The 12,656-nt window shown below is 49.9% G+C and overlaps 1 long non-coding RNA gene across 1 annotated transcript; it reads left to right on the top strand.

Moving 5' to 3' along the window:
- The first annotated feature begins 4,156 nt into the window (after positions 1-4,156).
- Positions 4,157-12,656, top strand: LOC124088904 (uncharacterized). Its single transcript, XR_006850503.2, has 3 exons — positions 4,157-4,308; positions 4,789-4,944; positions 11,385-12,656. It is a non-coding gene; the product is annotated as an uncharacterized LOC124088904 (long non-coding RNA).

Here is a 12,656-nt window from a genome sequence, read left to right as displayed (position 1 = left end):
GGTTGGGGAAGTGCGAGAGGAGGAATTTCCGGTTGGTGGGTGGTGTGTCCCGGAAGAAGGCCACATGCGTGATGTTTGCGGGAGTTTGGAAATAAAGTTTGTTCCTGCTTCAGTGGCTCGTGATTTGTGCCCAGCCAGACTGTGGCAGGGCAGTCCGATCCCCAGTGGCCAGGATGTCTGCATCTGGGGCACGGTCTGGGTGGTGTCCTGGGGTTAGGGCAAGCTCTAGCCCAATGTCCTTCATCACCATACTTAAAGCATACTTAAACCAGGGGGTCCTCGTTGTGGGGGTTGTTGTCTCCCCCTTTCCATAGGTTGGAAGCAGGGCCCAGAGGGTCCTCGTTGTGGGGGTTGTTGTCTCTCCCTTTCCATAGGTTGGAAGGAGCCCTGTAACACCTAGGCCAACATCTGGCATTTTTGGCGTTTTGCTCTTTCATCTCTGTTGTGGTAGACCTTGAAGGCCATGGCCAGCACCTCGGTCTGAGGAGTCAAGTGTCCCCTCTCTAATTTTTTTAGCTTTGCCCGGATGTTGGGGTAACTTTGTGAGAAAAAATAGGTCATAAGAAGTTGCCTCCCATCTGGGGATTCAGGGTCCAAATTAGTGTACTGAAGGAGAGCCTTTGTTAGTCAGTCTAGGAAGGCCAAGGGGTTTTCATTCTTCTCCTGGACGACTTCCTGGAGCTTATCAAAGTTAATAGCCTTTTGTGCTGCCGCCTTTAGGCCAGCTATCAGACAGGTAATAAGGTAATCCCTACGTCCCAGGTCTTGGGGGTCATTATAATCCCAATGGGGGTGTTGGTCTGGAATCGCCTGGGCCCCTAAGGGATGGTGGGCATTAGTCTGATGAACCTGGTCTGCATAGGCCCTAGCCTGGTCCCAGACCCTTCTCCTTTCCTCAGGGAGGAGAGTATTGGACAGAATCATATAGAGATCACGAAAGGTGAGACTATAGGCTTGAGTTAAGTACTGAAACTCTTTAATATAAGAGACAGAGTTTGCAGTGTAAGATCCCAATTTTTTTCTACTTGAGAAAGGTCAAGCATAGAGAAAGGAACATAAACCCTTAAAACCTCATCCGGCCCAGCGACCTCCTGAAGGGGGGCCACAACATGTGAAGTTTGAGTCAGGTGATGAGATGTGGTGACTTGTGGGTTAGGTGCTGTACTAGTGCATGAACGGGTGGCTGAATGGGTGGTGGGTGGACTAAACTGAGGTGGAGGGACTGGGACGAAGGAACGGAAGTGGGAGGAATTTGTGCGGAAGTATCTGGAGGAAGAAGAGGAGAAGTGTCTGAAGAAGAAGCCACAGATGTAGAAGACGGGGAAGTGGGAGGAGGTGAAGGTGGGGAAAGCGAGGCTGAGTGCGGGGGAGAGTGGTATGGAGGCAGTTCATCAGCCGGGTGGAAAGTGGAGGTGGAGAGCAGAGAAGAGGAAGGAGGAGGAGAAGGTGTGGAGGCAGAGAGGGGAGAAGAGGAGGAAGGAAGGAGGTTTAAGAGCAAGGAATAGCTGTTGAGGCTTGCATTGGGTGCAGAGATTTGGATGAGATCGAAGCAAGGAAAAAGCCTCCACATAAGGAATCCCGTTCCACTTCTTTGATCGCTCACAGTAATTAAAAGATCCCAGAGTAAATTGGGATCCAGAGACCCACATGTGGGCCAAACGTTTTGGTTGTCTAGGGGGTATGTAGGCCAGTCCTGGGTACAGAACTTTATGAGCCTTTTCGGGTTAATATCAGGGGCCAGGCTCAGAGTTTTCAAATTATCTAAGAGGCACCACAAGGGAGAATTGGCCAGGAGGGACAAGGAAGTTCTCATGCTGGAGGGCAAGATGGGAGACAGAGAAAGAATAAGAGAGAGGACAGAGAGAAAACCCGGGACGGAAAGAGCTTCCTGGAAGCTCAGGGCAAACGGAGGATCAAGTGGGCATCCCCAAAATGACCGACTTCTGCGAGGAAATACAGAGGGCACTACCCAGTCGTCACCAGTGAAGTGCGACCCAAATAGGATCTGTGAGACCCAAATAGGGCCGGGGTCTCGGGCAACCTGAGGTCAGGAAAGTTTTTCGACTGGAACGAGAGAGTCAGGAACGGGAGGAACGAACAGAGTTCCAGGAGGAAGGAATGGAGTTCCAGACTCTGGTGAGACGGGCTGTAGCGATTACGCTAACCTGTCCACAGGGGATAAGAGTGAAGAGAGACGGAGGAGTTAGAAAGAGAGAATTAATCCTACGTCCCAGGCGGTCGATTCCCAGGGGTGTCCTAGCAGAGTGCCCGGGGTCCACCGCAACCCTGATGGGTCTCAGAGGGGTGCATTTCCCCCCTAAAACACCGGAGGGATTACCGGACACTCAACTGACAATTCCCTCGTTCAGGTGTGTTAGGGTTCAGGCGCTCATTGGATGGGGGAACTCACCAATCTGCATGCCGGTGGTGGATGTCAGGCAGGCGATCAGAGGAGTGGACTATGACAGGAATGGCTGGGCTCGGAGTTTGGGAACAGGGTTCCACCTTGAGTGACGGGGATCCCCGTCCCGGGTTTCGGCACCAATGTAAAGGATGATGGAAAAGCTCCGTAAAGTCAACAAGCCAAAACAAACGTTTACCTGTCCGAGATTTTATTAGCAGGATCGTAGCGGCCAGTCGCAGAAGAGAAGAGAGTCCAGAGAGAGAGAAGAGAGAGGGGGAGAGAGAGAGGAGAGGGGGAAGAGAGAGGAGAGGGAGAAGAGAGAGGAGAGGGGGGAGAGAGAGGAGAAGGGGGGAGAGAGAGGAGAGAGAGAGTAAGAGTAAGAGAGCAAACACGAACAGGGTGTTGATATTTATGGGCTTAACACAGGATGAGGAGGTGCAAGGCGAGTGGGCTGTTACTTCTTCATTGGTTGAGAGTTCAGGCCACTTCAGGGATTGGAGGTGCGCCATTCAAAGTTCGTGCCATTCACAGGGATTGGAGGTGACGGTTCGCCCGCCATTCAGTACGTCATGGACCTGAGCTCCCGGAAGAGAAGTGCTCTGGGCGCCATCTTTCCTGAGCTCCCAGAAGAGAAGCACTCCTGGTGCCATCTTTACCAATATTATCTAGCATACTTCTGTGTGTGTGTGTGTGTGTGTGTGTGTAATTTTTAGGTTTTCGTTGTCTTTGAGCTATGTTACAACACAGGAAGTTGTAGGAGACTGGCTATAATGCACTGAGGAAAGGCCACCTGAGAGAGCATGGCAAGAAGATGTGGTCTCCTAGAGTCAGAGAGCAAGCCCCCACCAGACACAGAATCAGTGGGAAGCTTGATCTTGGGCTTCCAGCTTCTCAGAAGCTTAAGCACCAAATTTCTGTTGCTTAAGTCACCTCGTCTAGGATGTTTTGTTATGGTTGGCCAAACAGACTAGGAGAGCTATATTTGGGGTTCTTTGAATTTTTCTTTTGTTTTTGAATTTTTTTTGTGATATGGGAATTGAACCTGGGGACACTGTATCACTGAACTACACCCTCCTCAGCCCTTTTAATTTTATTTTGAGACAAGATTTCGATAAGTTGCCCAGGTTGGCCTCTAATTTGTGATCCTCCCGCTTCGGCCTCCCAAATAACTGGGATTACAGTTGTGCACCACTGCGCTCCACTCTCCTCCTCCTCCTCCTCCTCCTCCTCCTCCTTCTTCTTTTCTTCTTCTTCTTCTTTTTATTTTGCAAGGCTTGGGATTAAACCCAGGGCTTTGTGCAGCCACTGAGCTGCACCCTCACATCATACTGGCTCCTCCATTAATTAATTAATTAAATAATTTTTGGGGGTACTGGGGATTGAACCCCAAGGTGCTTAACCACTGAGTCACATCCCCAGCTCCCTCTTTTTAAAATATGTATACTTTTATGTAGAGACAGTGTCTCTGAGTTGCTTAGGGCCTGGCTAAGTTGCTGAGGCTGACTTTGAATTTGTGATCCTCCTGCCTCAGCCTCCTGAGCCACTGGGATTACAGGTGTGTGCCACTGCACCTGGCCCTAAATAAAACCTAAATAAAATTTTTTGATGCAAGTGATTTTATATTTTTATAACACTCATGATTTTATTCTTAAAACAAAAATTATTCTTTGACCAGTCAATCATTTACCACTCTGTTGACACTTTCTGTGGCGCATGCACTGGGCTGATGCTGGGAAGACAGAGACAACTGAACATAGTCCATGTCTTCAAAGAGCTCCCGTCCTGTGCACAAGCAACGGGAGGCACATCAGTGATCCCACAGGAGCAAGGCTGTGGCTGCTGTAGAGGAGGTTGCTCTCTGCAGAATTTGGAGGCAGGCTTGGGTTTTTCTTCATGGGAAAGGGGTGAGTTTGGGCATCAGACAACCCTCCCTCCAAGCCCTAAATTAATCCCTTCAAAGCTTGTGACCTCAAATAAGTTAATTTTCTTATCTATAAAGTAAAAATAGTAGCTAGGAGTGGTGGCACCTGCCTGCAATCCCAGCGGCTGGGGAGGCTGAAGTAGGAGGATCATGAGTTCAAAGTCAGCCTCATCAACTTAGAGAGGCCCGAAGCAACTCATCAAGATCCTGTCTCTAAATAAAGGGGCTGGGAAGGTGGCTCAGTGGTTAAGCATAGCTGGGTTCAATCCTCAGTACCAAAAAAAAAAAAAAAGTAAAAATAGTAGTGTTTGTGCTTTAAGGGTTTGTGAGAAATAAATGAGGTGCTGTGTGCAAGCCCAGTGCCTGGCATATACTAACTGCTCAATAAATGTCAGTCTTTTCGTTCTTGGCTACGATTTCAGAAGTGCAGGGAAGGTCCCTCATAGCTTTCTCCGTCTGCTAGGTGACACCTGGAATTCCTTCAGAAGAGGGAAACCCCTTCATTACCCAGCCAGTGAAGGGCTCCAGTGTAAACAGCCTGGGATGCGAAACAGAGTGGCTGCAGCACACCTCACCATGTAATTTGCTGATGCCAGGGCTTCCGCTCTGGGAGGATTCGGTAAGAATAACCCTGTGCCCTGAGCACTTCTGAAAGCGCTGCCCCACCTCTGACCTCATTTCATCTCCCCAGCGCCTCTTTGGGGAGAGCAGGGCTCCAGGTTGGCCTCATTTCACTAAGGAGGGGCTTGTGTTGAGCAGGAAGTAAGTAAGCAGCCAGGTGAGCCAGCTGCCAGCCAGCCCAGAGCGCTGGGCCAATGCACAGAACAGGAGGGGGACGTCATTCTAGAAGGGAACGTGGGAAACCCAAATGAAGAGAAGCTCAGCGCCTCCAGGGGAGGAGGAGCAAGGTGTTGTCCACCCACTGCGTGGGTTTTCATCACTCTAGGCCTCAGTTTCTTTTTTACATTTTTTTTTTTTTTATAAAATGGCTGTAATAGTGCCCATTTTATAGGGCTCCTATAAGGAGAAAGAGGATAAAAAAAAATAAAGCAGGCCGGGCACGTTGGCGCATGCGGCTCAGGAGGATGAGGCAGGAGGATCACAAATTCGAGGCCAGCCTCAGCAATTTAGTGAGAACTGTCTCCTTGTCTCAAAATAAAAAATAAAAAGGGCGCTACTGGGTTCAATCCCTGGGGGTGGGGAGAGGGGGGGAGGGGGAGGGGAGAGGGAGAGAGAGAGAGGGAGGGAGGGAGAGTGGGAGGGAGAGAGAGAAAAGCAGTTAGTACAATGCTAGGTGAGAAGGCTGCGTTGGGCAGGGTTGGGCAGATTGGCGTTATCATCGTCCGATCACCTGCAAGCAGGAGTGGTGGGTGTGTGCTAGGTGCTCTGTGAGGATCATGAAAGCAAAGGTAAGTGAGTAGCTCCATAAACGGCCACGCTGCAACCATGGTGTAGAACAGGCCTGCAGAGGAATTCAGCAAGGTGGGCGGGGTGCGGGGGGAGCGGGAGGAGCCAGGTCTGCAGGCATCTTCTGGTGCCTGTGTGGAGGGAAGCCCCAAGGAACAACTCCTTTCTTTGGGGAGGAGGACTCTGGGACACCTTCTGCCAGAAGCCTGGTGCAGTGGCACATACCCATAATCCCAGCTACTCAGGAGGCTGAGGTGGGAGGGTCTCAAGTTCAAGGCCAGGTTGGGCATCTTAGTTGAGACATTCTCTCTCTCTCTCTCTCTCTCTCTCTCTCTCTCTCTCTCTCTCTCTCTTTTCCTATACCTGGTTCAGTCCCCAGTATAGAAAACAAACAAACGAACTAAATGGAGCCAGAATCTTTGGCCCCCAGGTCACAGGTAGAGATTGTAGGCACACCGGTAAGTCCCAGAGGGTGAGGGAGACAGAAGTCCAAGTCCATACTAACTGCAGGGGTGGCACCATGGGTGATCTGAAAGCCACACAGGCCTGGGGAGGGAGGGCAGAGAGCTTTGCTGTGGTCCTTGTGCTGGGGGTGTGGGGTGGTCCATAAGGACCCAGGCTGCTGTCACCATATTCCTGAGAACTTCCTCCCCTGCCCCTAGCTGGGTCCCTCCTCTCCTTAGGAGTCGTTTCTGCTCTTCTGTGCCCCTCCTGTCCTGTCCCAGATCTTCTAGTGGATTCCTATTGATTCTGACTTTGTTTCTGTCTTGGGTACCAGGGATCGAGCCCAGGGGCCACCTAACCATGGAGCCACCTTCCCAGCCCTTTTAATTTTTCATTTAGAGACAGGTCTCACTAAGTTGCCTAGGACCTTGCTAAGTTGCTGAGGCTGGCTTCAAACTTGCGATCCTCCTGCCTGAGCCTTCTGAGCCACTGGGATTACAGGCCTGCGCCACTGCATGCTGGCTGATTCTGAGTTTATGAAGGGGCCTCTGTAGGGGAGGCCAGAGGACCCCTCCACTTCTGAGCCACAGAAGTCTGGTCTGTTTCCATTTGAGTCCTCACTGTTTCTACAGCACCCTCCGCCTGTCCCCCCCACCCCCATCCCCTGCTGCTGGCTCCTTTCTGCTGTCACTTAACTGTTTAGATTGTTTATCTGTTTATCGTTCTCCTCAAACAAAACCCTCCCTCCCTTGGCCCCATTTGCTCCTCAGATAACATCTTCTCCCCCCCCCCCCTTATCTTGACAGAACTCTCTCCCTGCTTGCTGTTCTCCTTCTCATTCACTTTTCACACCACTCAAAATGGGTTCCCAAGTGGTATTGCTCTCCCTGGAATCACCAGTGGTTTCCAAAGTCACCCGTGAGCCACATTCCCAGGCCTCTTAATTTTGAGACAGGGTCTTGCTAAGTAAGTTGCCTTGGCTGGCCTCGAACTTATGATCCTCCTGCCTCAGACTCCTTGGTAGCTGGGATTGCAGGCATCTCTCACCATACCCAGCTTCCGCTCCCCCACCCCCATTTCTAAACCCAATGGCCATTCTCAGAATGTTTCTGAAGGACAAACTTACAAAAATTTACTTTAAAAGATCTTAACTAGCTTTATTTTCTAGAATCAGGCAACACTTTATTCCACAAAATAGAGGAAGTATTATGATGGTCCCAGCAAAGGTGGTTGGATTTATAGCTAGAGAATGGCTTGAAGTGAGCAGGCACAGACAACAGAAGTGGAGTGGCATTACTTTCCTTGTAGGGTGGGGACAGGGAGACAACAACAGCAAAATAACCCATTGGGTAATATCAGGTTACTTCCACTTACATTTTTTTGTGTGAGGATTAAGGCAGAGGGAACTTTGTTATCATTTCAGTTGAAACCAGTCTGTTTGGGAATATGGCTGTTATCTCTCTAATCCCGATTTCTCAGAAGCTGAGATAAACAGCTTAGTTTCAGCTTGGTGACATGGAACGTTAGCCTGAGTGACTCCATTTTGACTTTTAGCTTGGTCAGCTGGGGCCTAGTACAGGAGCTTAGTCCAAAACAATGGCCTCCAGTATTTTCTATTTAGCACTGAATTGGGCAGCATTCGACAACGTGGGCCCCTGCTTGGAGAAGTCCACCCCTGTGGGTTCCCCAGGGCGGGGCCGCCTACCCCCTTGGGTTGGCTGGCCTCTCAGTTTCCTCTTCTGTCTCCGGCCCTGGGCCCTCCCTCTCCTGTGGGTACTCCTCGGTTGTGTCCAGGGTGCTTGCCTCCTCTCCCTCCACACGTTCTCCCTGCATGAGCTCATCCCCCTCATGGCTTTAATTACCATTGACAGCAATGATCTCCCGTGTGGGCTTGTCTTGGGGCGTGAACCCAGCTGCTTAGGAACCTCTCCACTGGGCTGCCTCGCAGGCCCTCCATCTCCACCTGTGAACTTGAACCATTCGAACAGCCCTCCGCACCTTCCTGCCGTGTGGTCATCATCTCAGCCAGCACCCTCACCCCCACCCAGTAGCCTGTTGGAAATTTGGATTTGATTATTGACTCCTCCTTCTGGGTCACCTCCTGCCCTCCCAATCCACATTCAGTCCTTCTGGTTTTTTTTTTTTTTTTTTTTTTTGGTGCTGGGGATTGAACCCAGGGCCTTGTGCATACGAGGCAAGCACTCTACCAACTGAGCTATATCCCCAGCCCAGTCCTTCTGTTTTTTATTTGTTGCTGTCTCATTATTGGGGATTGAACCCAGGGTGCTCTACCAATGAGTTACTTCCCCAGTCCTGGTTTTATTTTTACATATTTTTTTGTACCAGGGATTGAACCCAGGGGTGCTTAACCACTGAGCCACATCCCCAGCCCATTTTATTTTTTGAGACAGGGTCTTGCTGAGTTGCTGAGGCTGGCTTTGAACTTGCAATCCTCCTGCCTCAGCTTCCTGAGTAGCTGGGATTACAGGTGTGTGCCAATGTGCCCAGCTCAGTCCTTCTGTTTGATGTGCCCAATTGTCCCTTAGTTTTTTCCCCCTTCTAATCAGCTTTACAATCTTCTACTTATGTCCTTTCTTATGACCCCACCCTGGCTTCTCTTATAGCCTCCTCTGGGGTTGCCTCTGCTTACTCCTGTCAGCTGACGGGGGGGGGGGGTGGGGGGGGGCTGGGCTCTGCCTCACACCTTGGGCTTCTCTGTTCCCTTTTCCCAAGGTTTCCTCAAGCCTCTTTGAAAATCAGTGTCATTCTTAAAAGGGACAGTTTAAAGTCCATAGACCTACTTCAAATCCAAATGTCCCCACTTACCAGCTCTGTGACTTTGAACAAACCTTTTTTTTTTTTTTTTTTTTTGGGTGGGGGGTTGAACTCAGGGGCACTCGGCCACTGAGCCACATCCCCAGCCCTTTTTAGTATTTTATTTAGAGGCAGGTCTCATTGAGTTGCCAGCACCTTGCCGTTGCTGAGGCTGGCTTTCAACTCTTGATCCTCCTGCCTCAGCCTCCCGAGCTGCTGGGATAACAGGCGTGCACCGCCGTGCCTGGCCTTGGGCAAACCTCTTAACTGCTGTAAGCCTCAGTTCCCTCCAGTGTGACTGGGGCTCACTGTCTTAAGAAGCCTGTGGATCAAGCAGAGTGTCTCCAGCTGCTTGTGGATCCTAGAGAAAAGTGCTATCTGGAGTCTTTGTTTTTGGAAGATGACCCATCAATTGTGACAGATAAAAGCTCCAGCTCCTTCTAGCTCCTTCCTAGTGGGGGCTGAACTGCTCTGAAGACAAAAGCCAGAGACATCTGAGCAGGAAGAGGGTGAGAACCCTGAAACAGGAGAGCAGGGGAGGGACAAGGGAGGGGCTGCTGCTCATGGTGGCACACACTTATAATTCCAGCCCCTCTAGAGGCTGAGGCAGGAGGATCACAAGTTCCAGGCCAGCCTGTCAGTTAGGCTCTAAGTAACTTAGATGATTTTTTGTTTTTGGTGGTTCTGGGGATTGAACCCAGGGCCTTGTACATGCAAGGCAAGCACTCTACCAACTGAGCTGTATCCCCAGCCCAGGCTCTAAGTAACTTAGACCCTGTCTCAAAAAATTGAAAAAAAAAAAAATTAAAAGGGCTAGGGATGCAACCCAGTGGCAAAGTGCCCCCGAGTTCCCTCCTCAGTATAAAACAAAACAAAACAAAAACCGCCCTGAACCCCAGGGGATCTGCTTTTTAAATCTGAGCCACTTGCTAAAAATAGCCCCACCTCTCTTCCCCCCATGCCCCCCCATCCCAATTTTTCCCAACTTTTAGTAAAATCCTCTTACAAGTTCTGCCTTATATTAGTCACATTTTTTGGGGGGTGGGGAGGGAATTAAGGAAAGGGCAGAGGACTGCCCATCACATGGACTCTCCTTGCCCCCAAGTCTGGTTTAGGTAGCATCCTCCCTCTGTAGGTCTGCAGAAGAAAGAAGACCTGAGTGAACTCATTTCCCCACAGAATGGGATGGAGAGGGAGGCATCAGAGGAGAGGGAGCCCTCGCAGGCCGGGTCCCGCCAGTCGCAAGAGTCTTGGAAAGCATGAGGCCGGGATGGGGCGCTGCTTTTATCTGAATACCAGGGGGAAAAGTGACTTCCCAAACCCGAAAGGGACATTAGGAGAGCATTGGGATCTGAGAATTTAATCTGAAGATGTGCTTAATGAAGGCTGCTAGCCCCAGGCTCAGGCAGAGGGAACTCTAGGAAATTTGGGAGTTACTATTTTTAAAAAAACCCATTCCAACAGCCTATTTTATGGATAGAAAGACGCGAAAATCTCATCAGAAGGCGGAGGCACACAGCTACAGCCTATCTCCTTGAAGATTTCCTTGGCGCCCAGGCCCTCCTCAGGGGACAGTGGTTTCTGGTGACAGGGGTCTAAGCAAGTACAATCAGATTGCTGTCATTTGGATTCTGAAGGTCCCACAAAGGCCCAGGCATTGGAATTGGGAACAGTGCCAGGCTGTGGCCTGTTGGGAAGTGATAGAATCTTCAGGAGGTGGGGCCTAGCGGAAGGTCCTGGATGGCATGCCCTTGGAGGGGATATTGGCATCCTGGTCCCTCCTCTTCCTCTCTATTTACTTCCTGGCTGCCATGAAGTGACAGTGTCACCATGCATTCCCCACCATGATGTGCTTCCTCACTGAAGTCCCCAAAGGAACGGGGCCAATGAACCGTGAAGTGAGCCAAATAAACCTGTTCCCTTATTAAGTGGATTATCTCAGGTATTTTGTTACAGTAACAGAAATCTGACTGATATCTGACCATATCTGGTAATGTCCATTTTGTTCATTCATTTGTTTACTTATATTTGTAGTACTGGCGATTGAAACCAAGGCCTTGTGCATACTAGGCAAGCACTCTACCCCTGAGCTCCAACCCTGGCCTATTTATTATTTATTGGTCTGGAGATTAAATTCAGGGAGCTTCACCACTGAGCTACATCCCTAGTCCTTTTTATTTTTCATTTTGAGACAAGATCTCACTAAGTTGCTGAGAAACTAGCTACTTTACTGAGGCTGGCCTTGAACTTGTGATCCTCCTGCCTCAGCCTCTTGAGATGCTGATATTACAGGCATGTGCCACCATGCGGGGTTGGAAATATCCATTTAGAAAATTGTTATCCTCCATTACTATGATTTTAAATAACATTGATTTTCTTCCTCTGTGTTCCCAGAACACCTTCTGTCTATCTCCACTCATCTGCCACCGAGCGCCAATCTTGGATAACTGTATTTCTATTTAGATGTAAGAAATCTGGCTGATTTAACATGTGTTTTGCAGAAATAGAATTGTTATTTTGTGGTTCCATTGCGTATTCGGTCTCTCTTCCTCCAATTTTGCTGTGAGCTCTTTGAGTCAGAAATCAAATGGACAGTTCTCCTCTGGCTCCTCTACCTCGCACACCACCGATGTGTCTGTCGCTGCTGAGGGTGTTAATTCTGTTGGGCTCACAAAACAATACTCCAAAGCCAGGCACTTGGACATGCTGGGTACTTTGAACTAAAAAAAGCAGCCTCAGAACCAGGGTCTCTCTGACTTTCTCCCCGTCCCCTGTCTTTTGCTCCCCCCTCCCCTAAGTGCTGGGAGGGGCCGTCTCTGAAGCTCCGTGGGTGTCCACCTGAGGGCCGCATCCTCTGGAGGACCAGCTCTCAGCACAGAGGACTAGAGCGACCTCACATCCACAGTCCACACGGACTCTGTCCCAGGCTTTTTTTTTTTGGCTCATTCATTTCCCGAAAATACTTTCCTTTTTTTCTGTTTTGCCTACACCCCGTCTCCCCTGCCAGAAGGTATAGAAGCTTCTAACTTGCATCAGGTTATCCGGTCCCCACTCTCCCAGGATGCAGTAAACCTGTGTGCCTTTTCTACGAATCTACTGCCATTTATTTAATGAGACTGTTATTGAACCTTCAGAGGGTACAGGGGATGCCCCTTCTGCCCCTGAAGTGCCCTGAAGATCCACCGTTGGGGGGGGGGCCTGAGGGCCACACCCGGGCAGAAGGGGCTGGGGCTTCGCTTGTGTCTTCACTTTAGTCTCCCGGGGTGTCGGAGCTGCACGGATGTGGCAGAGTGGAGAAGGGTGGGCAGTGTCCAGCTGAGGGACACCCTGGGCCCTGGGAGCTGTGTCGATGGGTCCCAAAGCCTACTCGCGAGATCTCTGCAAGAGACGTGGTTCCTCACTGGAGAAGTTCCTATATGGGAGTCACAGAGGATCATTGAAGTGTGGAGGCTGGACATCTTCTCCACTGGAAAGGACCTCAAGTTCATCACCTTCAACTCTCACCCACTGCAAGAATCTCTGACAAGTTTCATCCAGTCTTTATTTGAATGCCTTCAACGACAGAGAGTTCAATACCAATAAAACAGGGCTTTTGGTGACTTAATCATCTTTATTCTCTCCACGTCCTCTTTTTTGTCTTCCTAAATAAAATGTGATTTTAATCAA

Source organism: Marmota monax, unplaced genomic scaffold (genome assembly GCF_021218885.2).
Source record: "Marmota monax isolate L192 unplaced genomic scaffold, Marmota_monax_Labrador192_F-V1.1 WCK01_AAM20220418_F8-fsc00081, whole genome shotgun sequence".
In the NCBI taxonomy this organism is placed as follows: domain Eukaryota; kingdom Metazoa; phylum Chordata; class Mammalia; order Rodentia; family Sciuridae; genus Marmota; species Marmota monax.
This window is presented reverse-complemented; position numbering and strand designations above follow the sequence as displayed.